Source organism: Coffea arabica, chromosome 2e (assembly GCF_036785885.1).
Source record: "Coffea arabica cultivar ET-39 chromosome 2e, Coffea Arabica ET-39 HiFi, whole genome shotgun sequence".
NCBI classification, from domain to species: domain Eukaryota; kingdom Viridiplantae; phylum Streptophyta; class Magnoliopsida; order Gentianales; family Rubiaceae; genus Coffea; species Coffea arabica.
In genome coordinates, this window is record NC_092313.1 from 58,048,542 (window position 1) to 58,074,050 (window position 25,509).

Below are 25,509 nucleotides of genomic sequence, written 5' to 3' on the forward strand. Positions count from 1 at the left end.
ATACACTTATCGGATTTATTAATCTTGAATCCACTACCAAGTATAATTTGGTCAAATTTCTGGTGCTATTGCTTAGGTGCTTGTTTTAATCCATATAAGGATTTAACAAATTTACACACCTTGTGCTCTTGTCCAAGTACCACCAACCCTTCGACTTGTTGCATGTACACTTCTTCATCCAAATCACCATTCAAAATTGTTGTTTTTACATCCATTTGGTATATGACTAAATTTGGATTGAAACTAGAGCAAGCAGAACCCGAATTGTAGCAATTCTTGCTACTGGAGAATATGTGTCAAAGTAGTCTACACCATGCCTTTGTGTGAATCCTTTTGCAACTAACGTGGTTTTGAACTTATCAATAGTTCCATCAACTTTCATTTTCTTTTTGAAAATTCACTTATAACCTATCGATTTTGAACCAAGTGATAAGTCTACCAATTTTCGGGTTTTAGTACCCATAATTGAGTCCATTTTATCATTTATTGCTTTCTTCCAAAAGGAAACATCTTGTGATTTCATTGTTTTTTCAAAGGTCTTAGGATCAGGTTCAGTATTGAAGTAATAACGGATTTGATTATTCAATGTATCTCTAGTTCCTTTGACTAGATACATATAAAAATCCGAGCAAAATCTTTCGACCTTGTAGCTCTTTTGCTCCTTAATTCAATGGATTTATTTCCATCATCTTTTGTTTATTCACTTGACTTTGAAATATCATCCTATATTTTAGAAATGGAGGTGAATCTATTTTCTTCAAAAATAGCATCCCTAGATTTAATTATGGTATTACTCGAAGTTGAATCATTAGGTTCAATTACCATGAACCTATAAGTTTTGCTATTATGTGCATATCCTAAGAATATGCACTCAACACCTCTTCTGCCAATTTTCTTTTTTTAAGTTCTAGGAGTTTCACAATAACCCTACAACCCCAAACTCTCAAATAGTTGAGATTAAGTTTCCTTTTATTCCAAAGTTTATAAGGGGTGATAGAATTCCTTTTATTTGGAACTCTATTTAGAATGTGACAAACTGTGAATAAAACTTCACCTCAAAACCTTTACTATGGCCAAAATTTGACAAAAGTGTATTAACCATTTCTGTTAATACATGATTTTTTTTTTCAACTATACCATTTTGTTGTGGTGTATAAGGAGCAGTAATGTCATGTTTAATCCTTTTTGACTAAAAATAGTTGATATCATTGTACTCTCGACCTCTATCGGACCTTAATCACTTCACAAATGTTTCAAGATGAAGTTCAATTTCATTTTTATATATTTTAAATTTATGCATGACTTCATCTTTTGAATGTAACAAATAGACATAACAATATCTAGAGAAATTATCTATAAATGTGACAAAATACTTATTTCCTCCTAAATTAGGTGTGCCATATAAGTCACATATATCACTATGAATCAAATCCAACACTTTGGAAGTTCTTTCAATCTTAGGAAATGGATTTCTTGTGATCTTTGTTAACATGGATGTGTTATATTTTCCTTCATTTTTATCATATTATGGCAAAATATCAAGTTTCATCATTTCATGCATTCTTTTATAATTAACATGATTAAGTTTATTATGCCATAAACTAGAGAATGATTCAACCAAATATGCAGGAATAACATTATTCTTATTATTAGTAATAACAAGTACATTCAACTTGAACATACCATTACAAAGATAATCCTTACCTACATATATACCACCCTTGGATAAAACAAACTCGTTAGTCTCAAAAACAAGTCTAAAGCCAAATTTGTTCAATAAACCACGCGACACTAAGTTCTTCCTAACTTCCGGTACATAGAGAACATTCGTTAAAGTTACAACATTTCCGAAAGTGAACTTTAATTCTACTTCACCAACTCCTTGAACCGAAATGGTGGTAGAATTTTTCATGTATACCACGGTGCCTTCATTTGCCGGCTTCATAGATTTGAAGAACTCCTTGTTGTTGCAAATGTGTCGCATTGCACCAGAATCAACATACCAAGCAAAATCATCTTTTATTAAGTTCACTTCAGAAATTATAGTAACTAGATTTTTGCTTGTATTGTTGCAAGAGTCTTGCTTCTCCTTCTTGTTTTGAAGGATTTTGCATTCGAACTTGTAGTGACCTTTCTTTTTGCAATAGAAGCATTTGCCCTTCTTCTTTTTTTTTGTTGTTTTTCGATTGACTCTTTAGTTGTTGGCTTCTCTTGCTACCTTGAGACTTGCTTGATTGTCCTTCTTCAATCACATTCACTTTTATAGTAGAGTCTTTATTCTCTTCAAAGTTCTAATTATCCTTTTTTTTCCTGCATGCGAATTCAAAGTCTAAAGATTGTTGGGGATAATATAGGAGAAAATGGCTAGAAGTTACAAAACAAATGATACAAAAAGACTTTAAAACGTGATTTAAGATCACTTTACTTTAGACTTTATTTGTCCAAAATTTTGTGTGCAAAGACTTTGGACAAATATCCTTTAGGATTATTTGAAGGGTGTTTGACTTAACTCTTGCACAAAGTTAGACAAACCTATTTGAACTATGGTGTGTTTTTACAGAGAATTCTAGTAGTAGGAAAATGATTTTCTGCTGCAAACCATCTCTACTAGACTTGAATAGAGTTGAGATTGAAAATGATCAAGAGTTGCAACCTTTCACCACTGATTTGTATATTTGCGTTGGTCAAAAGGTTCCTCAACATCAATGCGAGTGTTCAGATAGTTTTTGGATATTTAAATACCATTTAGATGGTAATTAAAAATATGAAAAGGTGCCAAGTAAATTTGAACAACTTCTCAGCATTACAGGAACCAGACAGTGATGAGTCTTATGTCGGGTCTTAAGACTGGTCCCGTCTTGCAATTGATCAAAATTTGAAAATATTCAACAAATTTATCCTATTGAGAAGTCTAAAACGTCCTTGAAATTGTCTGAAAAAGACATTAATCATTGTTGTTCCGACGTCCTCTTGTTTTTTAGCCCCTCAAAGAAATCTAGTAAAAGTATGTTGGAAAGAACTTCAAGCACGCAGGACCTTTATCAAATCAAAGGATAACTGCCATCTTGAGATATGGACTTCCAAAGTTTTGTAGACTAATATTTTAGTAGTCTCAGTAATTATACATTGCTTCTACAACATGTGATTATTAACTCATTTCAATGTATGCTGGATCATGGATGCAGCTGTTTCCGGAGAGAGATTTGTAGCCATAGGAATAACGTTCATGAATATAGCTGGTCCTGGAAAGCACCAAGCTGTTGCCGTTCGGAACAACGCAGATCTTTCCACATTCTATCGCTGTAGTTTTGAAGGCTATCAAGATACTTTATATGTACATTCTCTGAGGCAATTCTACCGAGAATGCGACATATATGGAACCGTAGATTTCATCTTTGGCAATTCTGCAGCTGTTTTTCAGAACTGCAATCTTTTTGCAAGAAAGCCAATGCCAAACCAAAAGAATGCAGTCACTGCCCAAGGTAGAACTGATCCGAACCAAAATACTGGCATATCAATTCAGAATTGCTCAGTTCAGGCAGCACCAAACTTGTCACTGGACTTGAACTCTACCTCAACTTACTTAGGTCGGCCGTGGAAAAAGTACTCAAAAACAGTTGTTATGCAGTCCTTCGTTGGTGATTTGATCAATCCTCAAGGATGGTTAGAATGGAATGCCAATATGGGATTAGACAAAATTTACTATGGTGAATATGAGAACTGTGGACCAGGTGCTAACACATCCAGGAGAGTTCGATGGCCTGGTTATAGTCATATGAACGATTTAGACGCTTTGAACTTCACAGTGTATAATTTTACAATGGGAGATACTTGGTTGCCTTACACAAACATACCTTTCTCCAGAGGTTTGCATAAATGAGATCATTATATGTCTATAGTCATTTCTGTATTATTTTGTTATCCAATCTTCATTTAGCTCCTCAACACATTTTTAGTTTCCAAAACTATTGAGGTAGCAATAATTGACCTGATTTTTTTTTATTGGGTTCCCTTCTTAGTTTTTCAATACTTGAATCCACACACACACACACACCCCCAAACACACACACACCGGATAAATTGTTTGATTTGATGGATCTGGAATTTGGATGGAATTCATACAAATTGACGGAAGTATCTAAAATCTGTACTGCCCTTTCGCTGTTATTTTTAATACAATTTATCTTTTCCTTTCGTATTAACTTTTCTTTATCATAATGATTTATTTCTTTTCTTTTTCCCTTCAATTTTTAACACTTTTTTTTTTCATTAATCTTAGCATCTCAATCACATTCTTCCTAACATTATTTTCCAATCACTTAGCCCCTTGGACTAAAAGGGACTAACCATCAATGCTTAAGGTGTGTACTTTGTGAGTAAAAAGCCACAATTGCCCTTCAATTAACAAAACTTTTTATGTTTAACCCTTAATATTTAGTGCCTCTATCACTTTAGTTGCTAGCATCATTTTCGTGTCAACTAAAGTTGAGAAAATTAAGAAAACATTATGAACGAATTGTAAATTGTGTTGGGAAAATTCAGAACCAAAGCCGATACAGCATTAAAATCCTTGCATCATGAAAAATCATTTGATATACAGATACCCAAAACTGGATTTTGAAAATCGAATCTAGATTGAAAACCCATTCAGCTTTCTATTTGCAATTTTGTCAAATTCTTTGTTAAGAGTTCGATTTTACCCTTATTTTCAATTTTTAAACCTATGAAGCCCTTCAACTTAATTTTGCCAAAAATTTTTGAGGCACCCATAATTAAAACCTCTATAAATTAATGACTTAGGACCATACAAATTCTATTAATTTAAAGAGGCATTAATGAATCAATAAATTAATAATTTATTAATGTATTGAGTGTACTTATAATTCAAAAAACACACAATTAATCAACTAAAGTTTTATTTTATTTTATAAAAATTTGAATTATTTTATTAATTAAAGGGGTTATGGAATATAAACCAATCCAAGTTTAGAGGTCTCAAATCTAGAATAAATTATTGCTAGCATTACTGAAAATCCTGCCAATGATGAAGCTGAGGATGATATAGTAGTTTTGGAGCCTATTACAAGGAAGAAAGCACTCAAAACATCAATAAATCTTCGTGATTTCTTATTGCAATAAAAGAATTCAAGTCCAGAACTTTTAGATGCAATAAGAAAAATTAGGTATGAGATTTAGGTACATTTATTTTTTAAAAAAAACAGATTTATATTTTAAAAAATATATGATATATAATTTTAGTGAATTATTAATTTATGATATGATTAGAACCAAAGCGTCATGTAAGGTTTTTAAAAAATTATTATCTTATTATTTTATCAAAATTATTAATTTAGCTCCTTAGCCCAATTTGGGATCAGGAAAAAATTATTATTTAATAAAGGTTATTAATTTATAGAGATGCTACTATTACAAAGCACAAGACCCAAGGTCAAGGCCCACTTCTAAACTGGAGGGCGTGTCTAACCTGGAACCGGTATAAGAGACTTCCTTGTGAATAGCATCAAGGGGTAATTTCAGAAACCTCCCCTAAGATTTCTAATAATTTTGTTGTCCTCCCATGAATTTTTAGAAATATTACTTACCTCTTCCATCAATCATTTGGAATCCAATACTTACCTCATTGATGGTCAAATGACTTTATTACCCTTAAAACTTAGAAAATTTTATGTAGTGATATGGAGAGAAACACTTGAGTCACTTGTACTAAATTAACTATGGAATGTAAAATCTTTGAAAATCTTGAATACTAAATTTTATAATGATAATTGTTAACATTCTAAAATTCTTTTTCTATATCTTAGTAATTCTTGTAATTATTATTTAATAAAGGTTATTAATTTATAGAGATGCTACTATTACAAAGCACAAGACCCAAGGTCAAGGCCCACTTCTAAACTGGAGGGCGTGTCTAACCTGGAACCGGTATAAGAGACTTCCTTGTGAATAGCATCAAGGGGTAATTTCAGAAACCTCCCCTAAGATTTCTAATAATTTTGTTGTCCTCCCATGAATTTTTAGAAATATTACTTACCTCTTCCATCAATCATTTGGAATCCAATACTTACCTCATTGATGGTCAAATGACTTTATTACCCTTAAAACTTAGAAAATTTTATGTAGTGATATGGAGAGAAACACTTGAGTCACTTGTACTAAATTAACTATGGAATGTAAAATCTTTGAAAATCTTGAATACTAAATTTTATAATGATAATTGTTAACATTCTAAAATTCTTTTTCTATATCTTAGTAATTCTTGTAATTTCTTCCCCCAAAAAGATTAAAATCCTATTGAGATATTATTATTTCATAAGAATAACAAGATGAATATGAAAGTACATAAAAAAGAGGGTAAAGTATTAAAATAAGTTTATAAATATATTTTATAAGTTATAGATAAAATGTAACTATACATATTAATCCAAACATTGCCCAAGACTTGTTATTTTTCTTGCAAATGATGTTAATTTCTTAGTAATCATGTGAAATAATGGATTCCATAAGTGAAAGAAATAATTCAAAAAAACATAACATATTTTAGCATATTTTATTTTTTTAAATCTATTGTGGTGTTTTTTCTTGAAGAGGCCATACGTTGTCTTGTCAAATTCTTATTCAAAATCTTCTAAAGCCCAATACTAAGAATTTAGGAATTCTATGTGTAAATCTTGATTCCAAAATAATAAAATTTCCTCTCCAATTCTTTGATTTTGCTATTTTATATAGTTCTATGGAAAGTAGCCGTTATTACTGGATTCCACTGTGGTCATGCTAGTGTTGCAATTTACCTCACTTACACGGACGCTCCCTAACTTTAGGTCTCCTTTGGATTGTAACTTTTTGAAATTTTTGTAGAAAAATATACTGTACTGATATGATATATACGAAGTCAAATGTAATTGAACAATGTGTAAGGAAAATTTTTACATGAAAAATAGCAACCCAAACATGTTTTCAATCTTTATGTTCTATTTTTAACTAATATTCATTTTTTATTCTAACTCAATCAACTAGTAACAACTTGAGGGTCACTTTTGGTATGAAATATTTTTCTCACTCTTGAAATCATTTTTTATTGTTGATTTTTTCTGAATTGGGCTAAATTGTTACAAGAAATTTAGTTTTAAAGGAAGTTAGTGATATTTTTAAAATCATAGCAAAGGACAATAAAACTGTCGGAAACCTCAAGAGAGGTATTTGAAATTATCCAAAAAAAAAAAATTAGCACCGTTGTGGTACTTTTTTAAAATGACGTAGTGTATGGTTATGTTACACTGTTATGTACATCAATTTTCTTCATGTTTAACGTAAGAACAGTACGTAAGATCACAAAATCTTGAAAGAAATACAACCACCCATTCAAGTGTATCAACGGCCAATAGTACCTATCTCCCAATATGCATTTTAGAATCTTTAAAAAGCATCTGAATGAAATACTATACTAAATCTTTAAAGAAATACAACAAATTCAAGTGTCTCAAAGGCTAGCCGTACCTATACCCGAATCCTGTTTCCAATTGTAAGAAAAAAATCTGAGTGAACTACCATTCCAACTCCTAACACCGATTGATTAATTATCCTTCATATGTCTATTTAGACGCTCTCGACTGACCACTTCCAACTCTGTTGCTACTTCCTTTGTCCCTTTTCCTCTATCCTCTTGATGGAGCTATTCTCTTTACCCTCTATATCCACTTTATCTTCCTCATATCGCTTTACCTTTACATGTTTTTTCTCAAGCCAATATGCAAACAAACCACCAAAACAGGCTTCAAAATCTACCCTCTAGTAGGTACTCTACCAAAATTCCTCCTAAACCGCCACAATTTTCGTGATTGGATCACTGAAATCCTCTCAAATTGCCCCTTCAACACCACGCCATCTGCCACCCAGGATAATAGCCAACGCACAAGTTGTTGAACACATGCTCAAAGCCAACTTTGAGAACTACCCGAAGGAAACTCGATTCATTGGCCTTATTGAAGACTTTCTTGGGAAAGGCATATTCAATTCAGATGGTGAATTATGGAAAGTTCTGTTGGTTCTGAACCAAAATAATCATATAAATAGCAATATTTTTCTAAAACAATTTGACACTGAAATTAATGAAAATCTCATACCTCAACATTGCATTAAAAAATACAAATCATTTGTACCATAAAGTTAGTTTAGCATGGGTTGAGGCTGTGAGGCCCCGAAATTTTACTTTTCTTTATAACCCTTATGTGAACTCACTTACCTTTGATTCTTGGTTGCTTTAATGGTTGAATTTGAGTCAAGGGAGTGAATTTTGTTAAGAAAAGTTTCATAATCTCAAGTTGTTAGAAAATCTAGAATTTTCGCAGGAGGCTCTGCGCAGCTTTGGGAAATTGGCTATAACTTCGTATAGGAAAGTCGGAATTGAGTTCCGTTTGTTGCGTTTGAAACTAGACTCAGAGGGCTTCCTACGGTGTAAAATTTAGAGTTTGATTCAATGTCTATAAATTCTAAAAAATTGGTAAAGTTGACTGAAAATTCTGCCCTGCACAAGTAAACATAGGAATGTTGTAGTAGCTTATGGCTCAATTTGGACAAACTTATGAACTAAATCTCTTTGAGGTGTCTTCGAAAGATTCTTAGTATTTGAAGTCTAGTTTTTAACAAGCCAAGTTATATAAATTTTTGATATTTATAACTCAAGTTATAATTTTTCAAAAGGAAGGGCATAAGTTAGGGTTTTTGTGCATACTAGTCTTTTGGTGTGTGTTTTTGTGTGCATTTTGGTAGTGTGATTGTAAGGACTTGCAAAATCCCTCATATTTTCTTAAAAATTTCCTTTTATTTGGAATCCATTATTTTACAATAGCTTTACTACTCATTCACTTCCTCAATAGTTACAATTAATCATAGAACCAAGGGTTTTCCCTTTACTTTCATCGTTAAGGTAAACTAGGGTTTTTACGTCCTTTGGTAGTGTGATTAATCGGTGTGGAGTGTGTACTCAATTTGGTGATTAAGAGTGAGTTTTAGATAAGAGAAAGTGTGTGATTAAAATTGATAATAATAAGTTAGTGAATCATAAGTTAAAACCCTAGTACGCGCGATTTACAGAAAATCGGTTTGAACCGACGGGTACCGTTCGTTACAGATTGAGTGCACCACTTGAACACTACTTTATTACCTTAATCTATTTACTTTTATTTCAGAAAAATTAGCCCTAAATATCTCCTCTAATCAGCAGAAATTATTGACTAATAAAAGAGAGGAAAAGAAAAAAATTTGGGATTGAAGCTTGAGGCGACACTTGGCAACCATCCAAGGGTTGTTTGACCAACCAATTTCCTTCATTTTTATCACCAACTTTACTTCATTTCTTCTTCATTTCTGCATCTTGTGGCCGAGCTTGAGGGAGGAGAAAAACCAAGAGAGAAAAGTTCCACTCTAACCTTGAATCCTTCTTGTTTGAGTGAAATCTCAAAACCTAAACCAATTAAACTTACCTTGTGGTGTTTGGCAAGCTTTGTGTGGAAAAATTTTTGGAAGAAAGGTGTTTGGTTCTTACTTACAAGCACTTTTGGGAAGGTATTATGGCTGCCTATCCTTTTTCTATTCCTTAATCTTGTTTAAGTTGGATAGAATCTTATATTCTTGGCTTGAGACGGTTAATTTGTTAGTTTGGCATGATATGTTGGATTGTTGAGCTAGGGTTTGGAATTTTCAGTGTGTTTATTGTTATTTATATAGTATATGATGTGGAGGAGCTTGGATAGGGACTTGGATAGTGATTCAAGATATGAATGTGACTAGTAAGCATTAAATTTCCAGCTTTAAAGAGAAATCTGTCCTGCTTCTGATCTGTTTAATTCGTTCATGTTAGAGGCCGAATCAGGCTTAGGTCAAAACATGAAAGTTGTAGGAAATGATGTTAAATAGCTGCCTGAAAAATTCAGCTCAATCGGACCTAAGCTATTTAACACCATTTGACTGCCAAATGTACTGTTTTGCGGACAGTTTTCTGTTTTCTCTGAGATTGCACCTTTTGACCTTGAAAATGAATGAAATGGCTGTCGATGTCTTCATAAGACTTGTAGTTCTCTGTCTTAGGTTCGAAACAGTATAAAGTGTACCCCAAACCGATAGGCATAGCTTCGGTTGTGACCGAAACGCCAAGAGACGTCAAACCTGTTATTGTGTTATTTGTCTTGAACATTAGTTCCGGTCGCATTGTAAACATTGATTTGTAATTGAATGACTTTGAGCCTAGTGAACGGCTATTGTGGTAAGATTATTTATGTGTGACTTTCGGGCTGAATTGAGAAAAATAATGAAGCCATAAATGGCTGGAAAAATAGCTAAATACAAAGGGCGTGTAGCCCAAATTTTCACTCGAGGATTAAGCGTGTGTACTGGCGATTTGAACGAAGATTTGACGTCGCATTGAACTTGGATTGTCCATGGTATTTGAGTCTTCTTTCATAAAGGTATATAAGCTGAATTTTGGCCGAAACTCGTACCCTTGGAAAAATGTAAGTAGTGACCACTCGGAATATGTTTTCCTTGTCTTTTGGACTTAAATGCGAATTCCAAAGTTTTAGTTGCTTCTTTAGCAACGCCAAAAGAGCGAGCATGAATTTTCTAGAGTTTGATACATAACATGAATTCTATCTAAACGAGTTTCATTTACTTGATCTGTTTAAAGCGAAACTCTTAAGTTTCGAACCCTAGTTAATTTCAAGCTTTTAAATGATATTGTATCGCAGATTTGGACTCCAACCAAGGAGTTACACCTGAATGTGATTTTGACAAGCACTAAATCTTTGGTGAGTGTTCCTTGTGTGTCTGTACAATAAGTAACTATGTGACTATTTGTGAATGTTTGCTTGAATGTTAAATGTTTTCTAAGGATTACTAAATGGATTTTCGATGGGCGAGTGTGTACTTTATCGCACTCGACTCAAGCACTTTATCGCACTCGACTCAAGCCAAAGTGAATTTTCAATGATTGAATGCTACTTGTGCATGAATGTAAGCCTTTTGGTTGAATTGGGCCCTTGCCCTTCTTTGCTAGCCGACTCGAGCCAGAAGCGGACTCGGTTGGGCGGTTGGTGACCCTGGGACAGTGTTTTGGTATACTCGAGTATGACCATGAAGATTAGTGGAGACTGGCCAGTGAATTGGCTAGTGGCGGGAAATGAAATGAATGAATGAATGTCAAGAATTGGAGGAGTTTTCACTTGCAAATGTTTTCTAATGTCGAAGGGATAAGGAAAATGATTGGCGAATGAATGAATGAATGACTTGAATGAATGGCTCCAAGTGAGCACGTATCCTTCCAATGATTGAGTGTTTATATCTTGAATGACTGGATATTACTATGCAAAATATGCAAATTATTAAAAAATGTAACGTTTCCCTGATTTCTATACCTGATTATTTGTTTGGGAACCTCACTGGGCTTTTAGCTCATTCCACGCCATTTGTTTTCCTTACAGGGGGTACGAGCGAGGCGTGAGACTGGTACAGGTTAGCATAGTCTAATTTTTGAAATTTTGCGATTGTACTTGCGCTAGTGCTCGGTTAGGGTTGAATGTATCTAGAATTCACAACTTTTGTTATATTTGGGATTGTATGAATGTTTGGGAAAGATATGAATGTAAGTACACGTTCCAAGTTTGGGAACTGTTATTTCACTTATTCTTGAGGTTATATCTTATTTTATTTGTTAAGAGTGAACGAGTCCTGGCGAGAGCTGGGCAGGCGGTCCGCCAAATCCTAAGGTACGCCCTAGGGGGAGGTGGGGTCGTCACAGAGGCATGGATTAGGTCGCTCACTTTAAAATAATTCGCACCCTTATGGAATATCCTCTACTGTAGTAAGTCTCATCATGTTGCCCTCAAGATATAACAGGTCAGTTTATATCATTGTAGTCTACTCCAATCTATACTATTGGAGTAAGACAGAAATCTCACGCAATATTATTCTTTGTCTTATAAACTCTAATAGAAGTGAGAGGAAAAAAAGTAGAAGATAGTCTAAAGATAGTAAAGTATAAATGTGACTTGTTGATAGAACCTCTATTTATAGGATGAGAAAATAGGAGTACTAAAGTATAAACATTAAGTGGAATAAATATCTCATATTTTTAGTTACAAATTGAAAAGATTTAGGTTCATTGTGTGACGATCCCACCTCCCTCCAGGGCGTACCCTAAGGGTTAGCGGACCTCCTGTCTAACTCTCGTCAGGATTCACTTACTCACATTAACTTGAGAGATAACATTTCCTATTAAACATCTCAACATTCATTCTTAAGTACATCACCAACTAGGTTGGAATATAAATTGTCCATTAAAAGAAACAAAATACAAGTTTTAACATCGAGATACACAATGGACCTTCCAAAACCATCTATCTCTACTCGACGCTTCTTCCAACCTCAACTCCTGTAAGGAAAACAAAACTAAGGGGTTGAACTAGAGGTCAGGGAGGTTCAAAAGGGACAAGTAACGAATTAGCAATATAAAACATCCACTAAACATAGCAATTCAAGATATCAATTTCAATAAAAGTAATCAATTAATTCAAAGGATATAGATTCTGCTCACTCTGCCATTCCTTCTCCTTATAACCTCCAAAACAATAAATAATCCCCAACGTTCGTTAAACAGTTCCATAATCTCCAAACTTTAGGATAAAACTCGAGTTTGTCGTACAATTGTCCAAGATGGCTGATCTAATCGACCCAGTCCATCACTAGCTCGACTAGGTCAACTTGCCAAGGGCATAGGTCCCAATTTGGCCAACATGATAAAGTACACAACGGCTTACAGCCATGCACATTCCATTTAACAATTGCTGTGATAACTATTTCAATTCAATAAGGCAAGCGGCGATAAAGTACGCCTTAGCCTTTTAACAACAATTTCAATAACATGGTAATAACCTCATCTCTCTTTCAGTCGTTACATTTACCAATATGTAAACAAATCATCAAAACCAAACAACCAAATAAACAAGTATTAGTAACTTAAGAACACTCACTCAAATCAAGTGGGCTACACCTTAGTCTTGGGGTTGCTTTCACGCCCACTAGTAGTTCCTGAGACAAATTACAAGTACTATAGTTATGGTATAATTACAGGAATAATCACTAAGTGTAGTTACTTCCATTCCCAAACCCGATTCTAAGTTGATTATACCAAGTTCAACAAAACTCCTGGCAACAAAATCGAAAATTTCAAGCTTTAGTGTTTCCTCCCAAAATCAGTCTTCTCTAACTTTTAACTCAACACATATGACATGCATGTCTAGTTTTAGATGTTAAGAGGTATATGAAGCAAAGATATATTTATTAATAACTAAAGTTATGGAGTTAAAACTGAAAATTCCCAGCTCTCTCTCTCCTCGGCCCTCAACAAAATTTCCAGCAATTTCCTTAAGTTTTCTCTTAAAACAACTAACTTTTCACTAGAACCTAAAGTGAAACACATGATACGACATATATACAACAAGGAGTAAGCACATAACAAGAATTCTCCTAGCCAAACTCCTAAAAATTTGAATATAAGTTTGGGAAACCAAACTCTCTTTCCTCTCGGCCAAAGCTGGAAAATTCCAGCAAGTAAACAGTTCGAAAATAAATTTTCTCCAATAAAACTCTTCATTTTATACTCAAATCCATCATGCATGTTAAGATTTATGTGATATAAGGCATATTGAACCATAATATGAAAGTTTGCAGCCAAAATTCACATAGGAAAAACTAGAAAATTCTTCCTCTCCCTCTCGGCCATCTCAATAGAATTCCAGCAAGGTCCTTCAACATTTTCAACCAAGTTCACCAACGTTTCACTAGTTTAAAAGATGAATATCATATAAGACAAGAGATAAAACATATATCATGCATTCCTAGTGAAATTTCCTCCAAAATTTTGAACGAAAAGCTATGAGACTCAAGCTCTCTTCCTCTTGCCCAACATAGAGAATTTCCAGCATGTAGCAGAGTTCTCCTTCAAGTTTTACACTGATCCTTCTTTGCTTCAAGTGAAATTCTACATGCATGACAAGATAGAAGAGTTGGGGTTGTGTGTGTTGCAAACAAATACAACTTAACAGATTTTTTTAGTGAAACAACCATAGCTTTACAGACCGACAACATGCAGTAGTTTCAGTGGAATATTTCTAGCTTTGAGGTATTTTTCCTTGGTTAAGCTTCTCTTTCCTTGATGGTAGTTCAAGTTAAGACATTATAGAACCAAAATGGTAACGAAATAAGGGAAATTTATCAGGTTTTGCCTCTTGCTTCCTCACAAATGAAAGCTGGAAAAATTGCAGACTGTTTCACCTTTCTTCTCCCTAGGATTCTCAAAGACAAATGCTCCAATTTTCTCCCTCAATACGGCTGGTTTGGACACCAAGAAGCTGCAATCTCGTCCTCACTCTCAATTCTCTTTCTTGTATTGAACTAATAAAAGGAAAATGGTGTAACTCTCTCCCTCACTCCCTCAATTGCAGGCTGGAGAAATAAGGGACCAGAAATGTGTTTGCTTTCTTAGTTAAAATTGCTTTTGTACGTCAAGAAACGAATGAGCTGGCATAGACTTGGTTTAGTGGTTGGACAAGTATCAAACTCATGCCAAGTGTCTAATGCATGGACAAACAAAAATTTCAACCTTGCACTTTCATTCCATCTCACTATTACCCCACTAGTTTTTTGTCAAATTCATATTAAATTTCCATGAATGTGAATCATGCATGAATTTAACATATTCTAATACACTTAAGTATAAGGCAATCAATTAAACACTCCGAGTAGTTGATAATCCAACAAGATTGCACGATCAAAATTTCTAATGGTAGGGTACGCAATTAGATTTAAAATTTTGAATTCTCACACTCTCTCTCCCTTCAAAGAATTTCATCCTCGAAATTTGTACCTTCATTTGGGAATAGTTTGGGGTCGCATCTTTTCTTCCAACTCCCACTAGAATAATATGAGCCCTGCTACTTCCCTCCTTTGCCATTCTTACGGCCTTTTCTTAAAATTTCAAACATTTTGATTTTGACCCCATGCAAGTTTTTTAAAATTTATTTTATGACAAATGATGTCCAATTGGGTTATCATTAAACATTGATCCCTTTTCAGATTGTTGGTAACTTTTTTTTAAAAAAAAATGGGTTATCGCATTGCAGATCCAAGTTTCAATTTCAGAGATGATCACCAATTATTAGGCACCACAATGAACTATTCTAAAAATTTTGAAGGATTATGATACCTAGATACTAGAAATAGTATAATATGGAATAAGATTGATGATATTAAGACTTGACTCAGGTTAAACCTTGTATGTTAGGTCATAACATCTACTTATTTGTAGTTGAATGTTTGGATTGTTTCATTTCTTTTGAGCATTTTTGAACTTGATTTGTATGGTGAATGATCTTGTTTTGTCATATACTCTTGACTAATTGTGACCTTGTTTTGTATTAATGGTACAAGTATGTTTTGGTGTTTAATTGAGTAATATTACATGAATGAATATTTAATCAATATATATGTACACATATATAGAGATTATAGTGAGAAAATATGGAACCAGGGGGAAAAATGCTGCGGATGGCCTAGGCAGGACCATAACCAAGAGAGAAATCGGGAATCTACCGCCAATCAAAATCCTGGACCAGGAACCGATGCAAGGGACCTAATAGCAAACATTTTAAATCGAATAACAAACCTTTTAGAACATATAGCCGCCTGTCAAGACTAAGAGGCGGAGCCCAGTCCTGCAAACAAATATAGAAATTGGGATATAGGAAAGGACAGAACCTTAGAACGATTTTAAAAGTTTTCTCCACCTAAGTTTACCTGATTCAAAGATAGTGAAAAATTGGTTAGAAAACATTACCAATATTTTTGAGACCCTAAGATATGTGAAAGAGAGACAATTGACTTTTCTGACGTTCTTGAGAAAGTCCAAAGGATAAAAAATGCAAAATCCTAACTTAGAACCTTTCAAGCAAGAAAAATGAGCGTACTTAATTGTAACCAAGAAAAACTTAAAGGAGATACCCTACCTTTCAAAGTTGGAAGTGGATCGGGTGGTGTGAGATTTGTACCGAGAACATAAGGTAGACTAGAGGGAGGCCCAAATGACGGGATTGATGGTTAAGGAAAGGGACATGTTAGAAAAAATTTGTAGGTGAAATACCTGTAAGCATAGTTTCAGACGTAGTTGCCTGATTTATTGGGATGAAGTAGAAGAGAGAAAATTTTTGGATCTCGAGAAAGTACTTTCGGTTGAGAAGGCATATGAAAAGTTGAAAATAATTCTCAAAGAATCCAAACAGCTCAGAGTCGGCAAAAGATTTATGTAGATAATCAGAGAAAGGATTTAAAATTTGAAGTGGGGGATAAGGTGTTTCTTAAGGTCATTCCATTAAAAGGGAGTGTCAAGCCGAGAGAAAGAAAAGAAACTCAAACCTAGATGTGGGACCCTTTAAGATTCTCCAACGAGTAGGAAGGGTGGCATATCAATTAAATTTGCCGCAAATCTGTCTAGGATCCATGACATTTTCCACGTCTCATTATTGAAAAGGTATTATCTAGATCCGACTCAAGTGCTCCAACTCGAAGAAATTGAGATAGACGAATCTTTGACCTATCAAGAGCAGCCTGTACAACTCTTAGATTGGAAGATGAAAGCATTAAGAAACAAACAAATACCTTTAGTTAAAGTTCTAAGGAAACATCAAGGATTGGGGGAAGTGATGTGGGAGCTGGAAGAAAAGATATGGAAGGAGTATCCCAAACTTTTGTAAATGAAGGTACAAATTTCAAGGATGAAATTCTTTTAAGGTGAGAGAGTGTGAGAGCTCGAAAATTTATACCTAATTGCGTACACTATCATTAGAAAATTTGATCATGCAATCTTGTTGGATTATTGACTACTTGGAGTGTTTAATTGATTGCCTTATACTTAAGTGTATTAGAATATTTTAAATTCAAGCATGATTCATATTCATGAAAATTTAATACAAATTAGACAAGAACTAGTGGGGTAATAGTGAGAGGGAATGAAAGTGCAAGGCCTAAATTTTTATTTGTTCATGCATTTGACACATGGCATGAGTTGGACACTTGTCCAACTACTAAACCAAGCCTGCACCAGCTCATTTTTCTCTTCATACAAAAGCAACTTTTGACCGAGAGAGCAAACACATTTCTGGTTCTTTTGTTTTCCAGCCTGCAACCGAGAGAGTGCGTGAGAGAGTTAGTCCATTTTCCTCTTATCACTTCAACACAAGAGAGAGAATTGAGAGTAAGGAAGAGATTGTAGCTTCTTGGTGTCCAAACCAGCTACATTGAGGGGAGAAAATTGGAGCATTTTGTCTTTGAGAAACCGAGGGAGGAGGAGTGACGAAACAAGAGTTAAAAACCTGATAAATCTCCCTTATTTCCTTTCTACCTTGGGTCTATAATGTCTTAATTTGAACTACCCTCAAGAAAAGAGAAGCTTAACCAAGGAATTCTATTGAACTTACTGCATGTTGTTCGTCTGCAATGTTGTGGTTGTTTTTCTCAAAATCTATTAAGTTGAATTTGTATACAACACACACACACCCTAGCTCTTCTACCTTGTCACGCATGCAACATTTAACTTGAAACAAAGAAGGATTAGTGTAAAACCTGAAGGAAAACTCTGTTTAAAACTGATTACCTGCTAGAAAATTCTCTGTGTGGCCGACAGGAAGAGAGCTTGAGTCTCACAGCTTTTCATTCGAAATCTTGGAAGAAATTTTACTAGGAATGCATGATATATGTTTTCTCTCTTGCCTTATATGATATATAGTATGTTTTATCTTTGAAACTAGTGAAAAGTTGGTGAACTTGGCTGAAATGTTGAAGGACCTTGTTGGAAATTCTGTTGAGATGGCTGAGAGAGAAAGAAAGAACTTTTCCAGTTTTTCTCCATGAATTTTGGCTTTAAAATTGCATATTGTTGTTCAATACACTTTATAACACATTAATCTTGACATGCATGTAGGATTTGAATGAAAAATAAAGAGTTTTATTGGAGAAAATTCATTTTTCATACTGTTTTGCTGGAATTTTTCCAGCTTTGAGCCGAAGGGAAAGATTGAATCTTCTAACTTTATCTTCCAATTCTTGGCTGAAATATTAACATATCTTTGCTCCATATGCCTCTTAATACTTAATCCTTAGCATGCATGTGGTAAATTACTCGGATTAAACAAGGAATTTGGGTAAGTTGCAAGAGAATGAGAAAATGAAATTTCTGGAAATTTATTTGCACAATTTTGGCTAAGCATGTTGTATTTCTGGCATTTCATACCCTCCAAACATATTGACCATAGAATTGCATGAGAGTTTTCACTTGATTTGAACAAGAAATTTAATGTTCTGCGCAAGGTAAATGAAAGAGGCTAACCTGGAAAATTATTTTAGCTTTAAGACCAAACTTTAGCCCTAATTATTTCTGGGTTTTAACTCGAATTGTTGGGTAGATTTTAATACAATATTGTTGTTCTTGAGCTTAACTATAATTATACTAGAATGAACGTTATATATATTTTGAGTGTCTTTTAATGATTAAACCTAGTATAATCAACTTAGAATTGGGTTGGGGATGAAAGAAATTGCACTTAGTATTTATTCCTAGAATGATATCCCTCAAAAGTAAATAACTATGGTACATGTAATACGTTTCAGGAGCCACTAGTGAGCGCAAAAGCAATCCCGAGGCTGAGGTGTAACCCGCTTGACTTGAGTGAGTGTTCTATATTTGTTTGTAATGATTGAATGCATGATGAATGATAAATGTTATGTGCTTAGTTGATTAATACTTGTTGGATTATTGATGTTGAATTGTTAGAGTGGAGTTTGACAATTTCTATTGTTTTACTGAAAGGCGAGTGCATACTTTTTTGCACTCGACCTAAGTGAAGTTTGGAAATATTATTAGTGATTTATTGTAAAGTGTACCTCAATTGTCCCTCGCCTTCTAACTTGGTGGTGTACTTTATTGCACTTGATTTAGTTGAGGTTGAAGGTTGATAATTGACTAATTGATACTGCAACTGTGCATGACGTTATTGGGTCCAAACCCCATCGACGATCGACCTATTCAAGCCAACAACGAGCTTGGTCGAGTAGGTCGATAGTTCTTGGGTATTGTTTATTAGTATACTCAAGTATTACTCCTTTACTGAGGCGCCTATTGGAGTGATGAAATGATTAATGATTGAAGGGGACTGTTTACTATTTTGGAGGATATAACGAGGAGTTTGGTGGAGTGTGAAGTGATTGCAGGGAGTTGTGCAATGAATTACTGAACGGAGCTAAGTGCTACGTCTAGAAACAAATGGGAACCACCTCTAGAGTCCATATCAATACCGTCTCCTTTGATATTGATTGTGCTATTGTTAAGAATTGTTTCACGAATTATCCTATTATTAATTGGTTTGTTATTCCTGTTATATTACTGAAAGTGTTAAATTGTATGTTTAAGGTTACCCGTTTTCTTAGAACCTCACTGGGTATAAGCTCACCTCTTTAGTTTGTTTTCCTTAACAGGGGTTGAAAACGTGGAATTAGGGAGTAGTAAGTTCGAGAGTTGAAGTCTTCGCTTTAAGTAAATTATCATCCTATTTGTACTTAGTGAATTGATTGAACAACTTATATTTTGATCCGTTTGGTTGTACATATAAGAATGGATGATTTGGAATGTTGGATGGTTTGTAATGTTTAATTGTGGGGTTTTAATGCTTACTTTAGAGTTAATGCTAGTGATTGGAAGATTTTGAATGAGTTCTGACAAGAGATAGGCAGACAGTCCACTAAATCTTGGGGTACGCCCTGAGGGGTGGGGTCATCACAGATGGTATTAGAGCTCTTGACTTAATCAGTAAGTAAAGGTTATGGTTACCTTTAAGTGATGTTTTCTAATAAACTCAGAGTATGGGGTAATAGTGGGGAAAGCTTTCTAAACATCAACCATTTAGGATACCAAGATACCACCTCACTGGCATGATACTAAATATGAAAGTTTGCATTTGAGGTATCAGTGTGTTATTGTCAGGATCAAGCGCTTACCATTACACCAAAAGCTATAGCTATTTAGCGAAGGCGCAACTTTATTTTCTTAACCACAATGGCAGCGCAAAGCACCGTACCACGCTCGGCCAGCATGAGGGGCTGCACCCCTGGGTGCCACGGGCTGGGCGGTTAGTCCCTTCGAGCCGGGATCTGAGGGATGTTGCTGATTAGGCCAACAATCCCTCCCCCAGCAACAGCCAGAGAGACTCGAACCCGCGACCTCGCTCTGATACCACTTGTCAGGATCAAGCGCTTACCATTACACCAAAAGCTATAGCTATTTAGCGAAGGCGCAACTTTATTTCCTTAACCACAATGGCAGCGCAAAGCACCGTACCACGCTCGGCCAGCATGAGGGGCTGCACCCCTGGGTGTCACGGGCTGGGCGGTTAGTCCCTTCGAGCCGGGATCTGAGGGATGTTGCTGATTAGGCCAACAGTTATAGTTTACAAGTTTTATGTCGTATACTAGAGCCCATGTAAACTACTGTCTTATTGAAACAATTACGCCTTTTGTGAGAACTCAAAAAATATTGTCATTTTACCCATTTTAATTGCATTGCATTTTATTCATTTAATTACTTATTTATTTGTTTATTGATTCGGCAATGATTTTTTTTAATTGTTACATGTAGGAGTTAGTAAGTGGGGTGACTATGACTTTGAGTGAGGTGTGTGAGGAAACTTTAGTTAAAAGAGGGAGTTTTTGTGCAAAAGACAGATTTTTGGGGACAAAGATATTTGGAGCAAGACGCCATGAGAATTGGACAAGTGGCACACTAGGAACCAAGCACTTTATAAGATTTCACCTACCAAACTCTTTTCTTTCCATTTTCAATTTCTTGTCTTCCAAGAGAGAGAGAGAGAGACCAAGAACTCTTAGGAAGAAAAGGGGAGGAAAAACTTCTCCAACTCAAGTTCCAATCTTGCTTGGAATTGTGGGAAAAATGAAGGGAAGACCTTGATTACTTCACCCATCCTTGGTTTAAGCTCAGAAGGAAGAAGGTTTGGTAGGTTTGTGGGTTGATTTCATCTTGTTTGGTGGATCAAAAAAGGTAAACATGCTAGATTACCTTTCTTTTTTTTTTTTCCTTATGTTTAAGATAAGTTGATCTTGTGGGCTTAAAGACTAGATCTTGGGAAGAATCCTAGAAGTTTCGCAAGTTGTTGATTTTGAATTTGATGTTTGACTTCTTGAGATGACAACTTAGGGTTTGGATGATTATATGTAACTTTTGTGGCTTTACTTGTTAAGATTTATGGTTATATATATCTATTAACATGATGGGGATGAAGCCTTGTGGATTTGTTAGGAATTTTTGGTTAAAAATTGAATGATTAGTTGGATAAATGTGGGAAAAAATTTGAAAAAAATTTCTGCTTGCTGGTCGAAAAAGGGATTGGAAATTTCAGCTTCAATTTTAAATTTTTCATGATGATTTTAAGCTAAATTTTTCTCAAATACTCTATAAGACTTTAAACTACAAGTGTGTGTTGGATTTGAACCAAAATCATGGACTTTAAGTGATTTAAACTCCATTTTCTCATTGTTTTCTTGGCTGAAATTCCGCTCAAGCTGGCTGAAGAGAGAGAGAGAGAGAGAGAGTGTGTGTGTGGTTTTGTGCATCTTTTCTCTTGAAGTTGTGGGGTGAAATTGTCATATTAATGCCTTATACACTTGATTATATCTTAACCCTGACATGGATGATGGATTTGAGCTAAATATGATAAGTCTAAGAGGTGAAAAGCCTCACTTTTCCCTGTTTTAAGTGCTGGATTTCTAGCCTAGAAACAAAACTATTTTGGGCAGTTTTAAGCCCTAATTGGTGGATGATGAGATATTTTTGCACTACTTTTTACTTGAATCATTGACCTAACATGTACATGGATTTCCCCCTTGAATTGAACAAGAAACCATTCGTTTTTGGGGAGAGTTTGTGAGTGAGAAAAATCCGAAAACTTGAGACTTCTTAGCTGGGTCTTGGAGGTAGTTTAGTTTAAATGTTATGGCTTGGAGTAATGGATCTTATTGTACTTTATTTACTTAATTCTAGGACTTGGAAGTGAGCTCAAAGTTGCACCCGAGACGGACATTTGAACTTTGATTTAAGTTGTGAGTGTTCTAAGTGCTTATGAAGAAGTGCTTATGTGCCATGTTTCCTTACTTGAATGACATGCTTTCTTGATGGGGATTGTGAGGACTCGTAAAAACTATTATTTTTAAGCCTAATTTATGGCTTAATAAATTATTTAATTGGATTTTTACCACAAGGAATATTTTCTAGTCTTATTAGACCTAAATACATGATAATATAACTTCGTTATATTTTCAAAGTGACTCGTCTCAAAAAATTAATTTCCTGGAGTGCGTTTAGTAAAAATAGTGAATAGTGCTCGGAGATTTTACCGCGTAGGAGCACAATAAGTTTGGAATATTGGAGACTTGTACTATGGTCCTAAAATAGGTAATCTTATGTATAAATACTCAAGTGATAGTTAGTAGTGCAATCGTTATAAGAATTTATCGGAAGTTTCGCGTTATAGCGTTAAAATTGACGGTACGCGTTTTCATACGCGCGACTTTATTTGAGGGACTTTAGACCCATATTTCGAGACAATTAAGAGTGAATAATATTTATATGAACATAAGTATATTAGAGGTTTAGTGCACTAGTGAACCAAACGCGAGAGAAATCGAGCCCTAAACGCACCAAACGAGCCCTAATAAGGGTTGACTTTGGAGTGATTGTACACCACTCATTTAATCTTCTTTTGGAAGCTAACTTTGATCAAAATTTCACTCTTCCTTCTCTCACCAACAGCCGGCCAGCCTTCCCTCTCTCTCACTCCCTTGCTTCACAAATTTCTTCATCAAATTAACCACAAAACTTCAACCAATCTTCACCAAACTTGAAGACCATCTAGCAAACTACTTGGAGGTTGGATCAAGCTAACTAAAGGGCTGCATTTCACGGTTTCTTGGAGCCTCTTGAGGACCGAAAATTTCTGGTTTAAAGCTCTAAGGAGGTATAACCTCATCTTACACCTTAAACTTGGATTATGATGGTAGAAATACATCTTTAAGCTATTGCATGTGTATGGATGGCTTGATATTGTTGGAAAATTTGAAAAGTGGGCTCTTTGAATTCCGACATTTGGGTTGTTGCTGATTAGAGGATTAATGTTGGATTTAATGGTAGTTTAGTGGTTAAAATGATGGATTTATGGAGTATTATTGTTGGAAACTCAAAGTTGAAGTCATGACAAGAAACTTCCGAAACTGCCCCTGTTTTGTTCGGCCATGATTAGGCCAATTTTTGGTGATTTATTGGTGTGAACCTGATGTTTATATGTTATGTTATATGTGTAAAAATTTTCATTGGAAAACGTTAACGTTTAGATGGGCAAATGAATTTATTCGAGAACTAGGCAAGCTGGAAATTATTTTCGGATAACCCTGTCCAGCGGTAGTATTTTGACCATAATTCTGTCCTCCGATGTCGAAATTGAGTGCCGTTGGTGGCATTCGAAACTAGACATCCATACCTTTCCAACGGTGTAAAATACGTATTCTGATTCCATGTGTAGGAGCCGAACCATTCGTTTTAAGATAGCTGTCCTGTCTCTCGGATCTGCTGGAATGGTTTGTAGAGGCAGCAACTTGAGGCTCAATTTCGAGCTGGTTGCTTGCCAAATTTCAGAACGTTTCCTTCTGTGAACTTTTAGTCCTATGAATTTATTTTCCAACGCCATAAACCATGCTCAATGCCGAGTTAAATTGACTGAGTTGTGACCAAAACAATATGACTGCCCTGTTTTGGAAAAACGTAATATTTAGACTGGTTTGGGACAAAACCCGGGAGTGATCTTATTAATTGAATTTTTGATGCTAAACCATCACCAAAAGGTATTATGGATGTATCTTAGACCTTTATTTCACAAATGCACCATGGTTGGATAGCTTTCTTGGTTAAACGATTTGAATTGGGAAAATGAAAGTCAAAAGGCAGATTGCCTTAGAAATTTTCCTGAACTTTGGATGACTAGTTAACTACCTTCCCGAGGGTATTTTTCCCTGAAATTTGGTAGAGAAATACCTTTCACCTAAGAGTAATATACTGCCAATTTTGGTACTAATCCAAGCTCGTTTCGATACCTAATTAAATTTCTAGTGTTGGAGGTTCAAATCTGGAAATTCTTCTCCAGTCTTGAATTTCCCTAACTTTGAGCTACCGTATCTCGGTACTCGAAACTCCGATTCTTGATCCGCCTGCTTTTCTATAAACCTCACTTGCAACTCTAATTGAGTTACAAATTTCAGAGGCCGGTTTGCAACGTGTGAATCGTGCCGAATTTTCAAAGTTGGCCGAAATCCAACTTAATTCTGCCTTGAAAACCAAGTCTGTACCTTCAAGCTCATTTTTGAGCACTTTCCACTTCGATTCGTGGAAAAATGTCTTCTAGGAACTTATAGTAATTTCTACGAGGTTTCCAACGGTATAAAGTTTTCCAATTCTCGACTAGTGCCGAGTGAGTTACGATTTTTCTAAGATTCATAATAAAACTGAAATTTTCCAATTTCAAGGAAAAAGAGTTTGTCAAGAACTCTTTATTCTTTTGATATTATCTAAACGTTTTATCCCCGATTTCCTAGATAAAGACTTAAATACTTTTGAACGTTATCAAACCCCACTCGAACCTCGATTTACGAGCAATTGAGGTTCATTTTCACGGAATTTCCTCGATTAATGCTAGTGAACGAATTATTCCTCGATATTTGGGATGTGAATGATAAATTCACTATTATTTGCTCAGGCACACACGAGGACCTTCAAGAGGATTCCCCGGTGGACGCTTGAACTTCCCTTGACTTTACTCACACCTAATACTTGGTGAGTGTCAGGTGTATGTAACCTTGTTACATGTTTAATTGTTATTGATAATTGGAAATCTTGAAAGTGGAGTCGAGTGTGTACTTTACCACACTCGTTCTCATTAGAAATGAAATTTTAATGATTGAAATGCATTGAATGAATGATTGAAATGCATTGAATGAATGAAATGTATTGGTATGCTAGCTGCATACGTCGTTGGAGTGAATCTCCTCGACGCAAAAGTGTACATGGGGGACGCCCAAATCTCATTGGCCGACCTTGGACTCGAGCCGGCATGGGCTTGGTCGGGAACCTTGGCGAGCCATGAGATATATAAGCTTGACCTAATGAGAGGTCTTGCTTGGCATACTCGAGTAGTATCGCCACCAACAAATGACAGGCGGGCCCGATACAGGGGTATGTAAGGTGAAAGGGGACAGGTTAAGTGGAGTTCTACGGACTAAACCTACCCAATTGACGGAGTGTCAATTCGTGGAGGTTATTGAATGTGCAAGTGGAAT

The 25,509-nt window shown here is 35.2% G+C and overlaps 2 pseudogenes; both read left to right on the forward strand.

Moving 5' to 3' along the window:
• LOC113729204 (pectinesterase-like) overlaps nt 1-4,000 on the forward strand; it is a 64,973-nt pseudogene extending 60,973 nt beyond the window's left edge.
• Nucleotides 4,001-7,746: 3,746 nt separating this feature from the next.
• The window catches only part of LOC140036357 (cytochrome P450 CYP94D108-like), a 71,255-nt pseudogene continuing 53,492 nt past the window's right edge, over nt 7,747-25,509 (forward strand).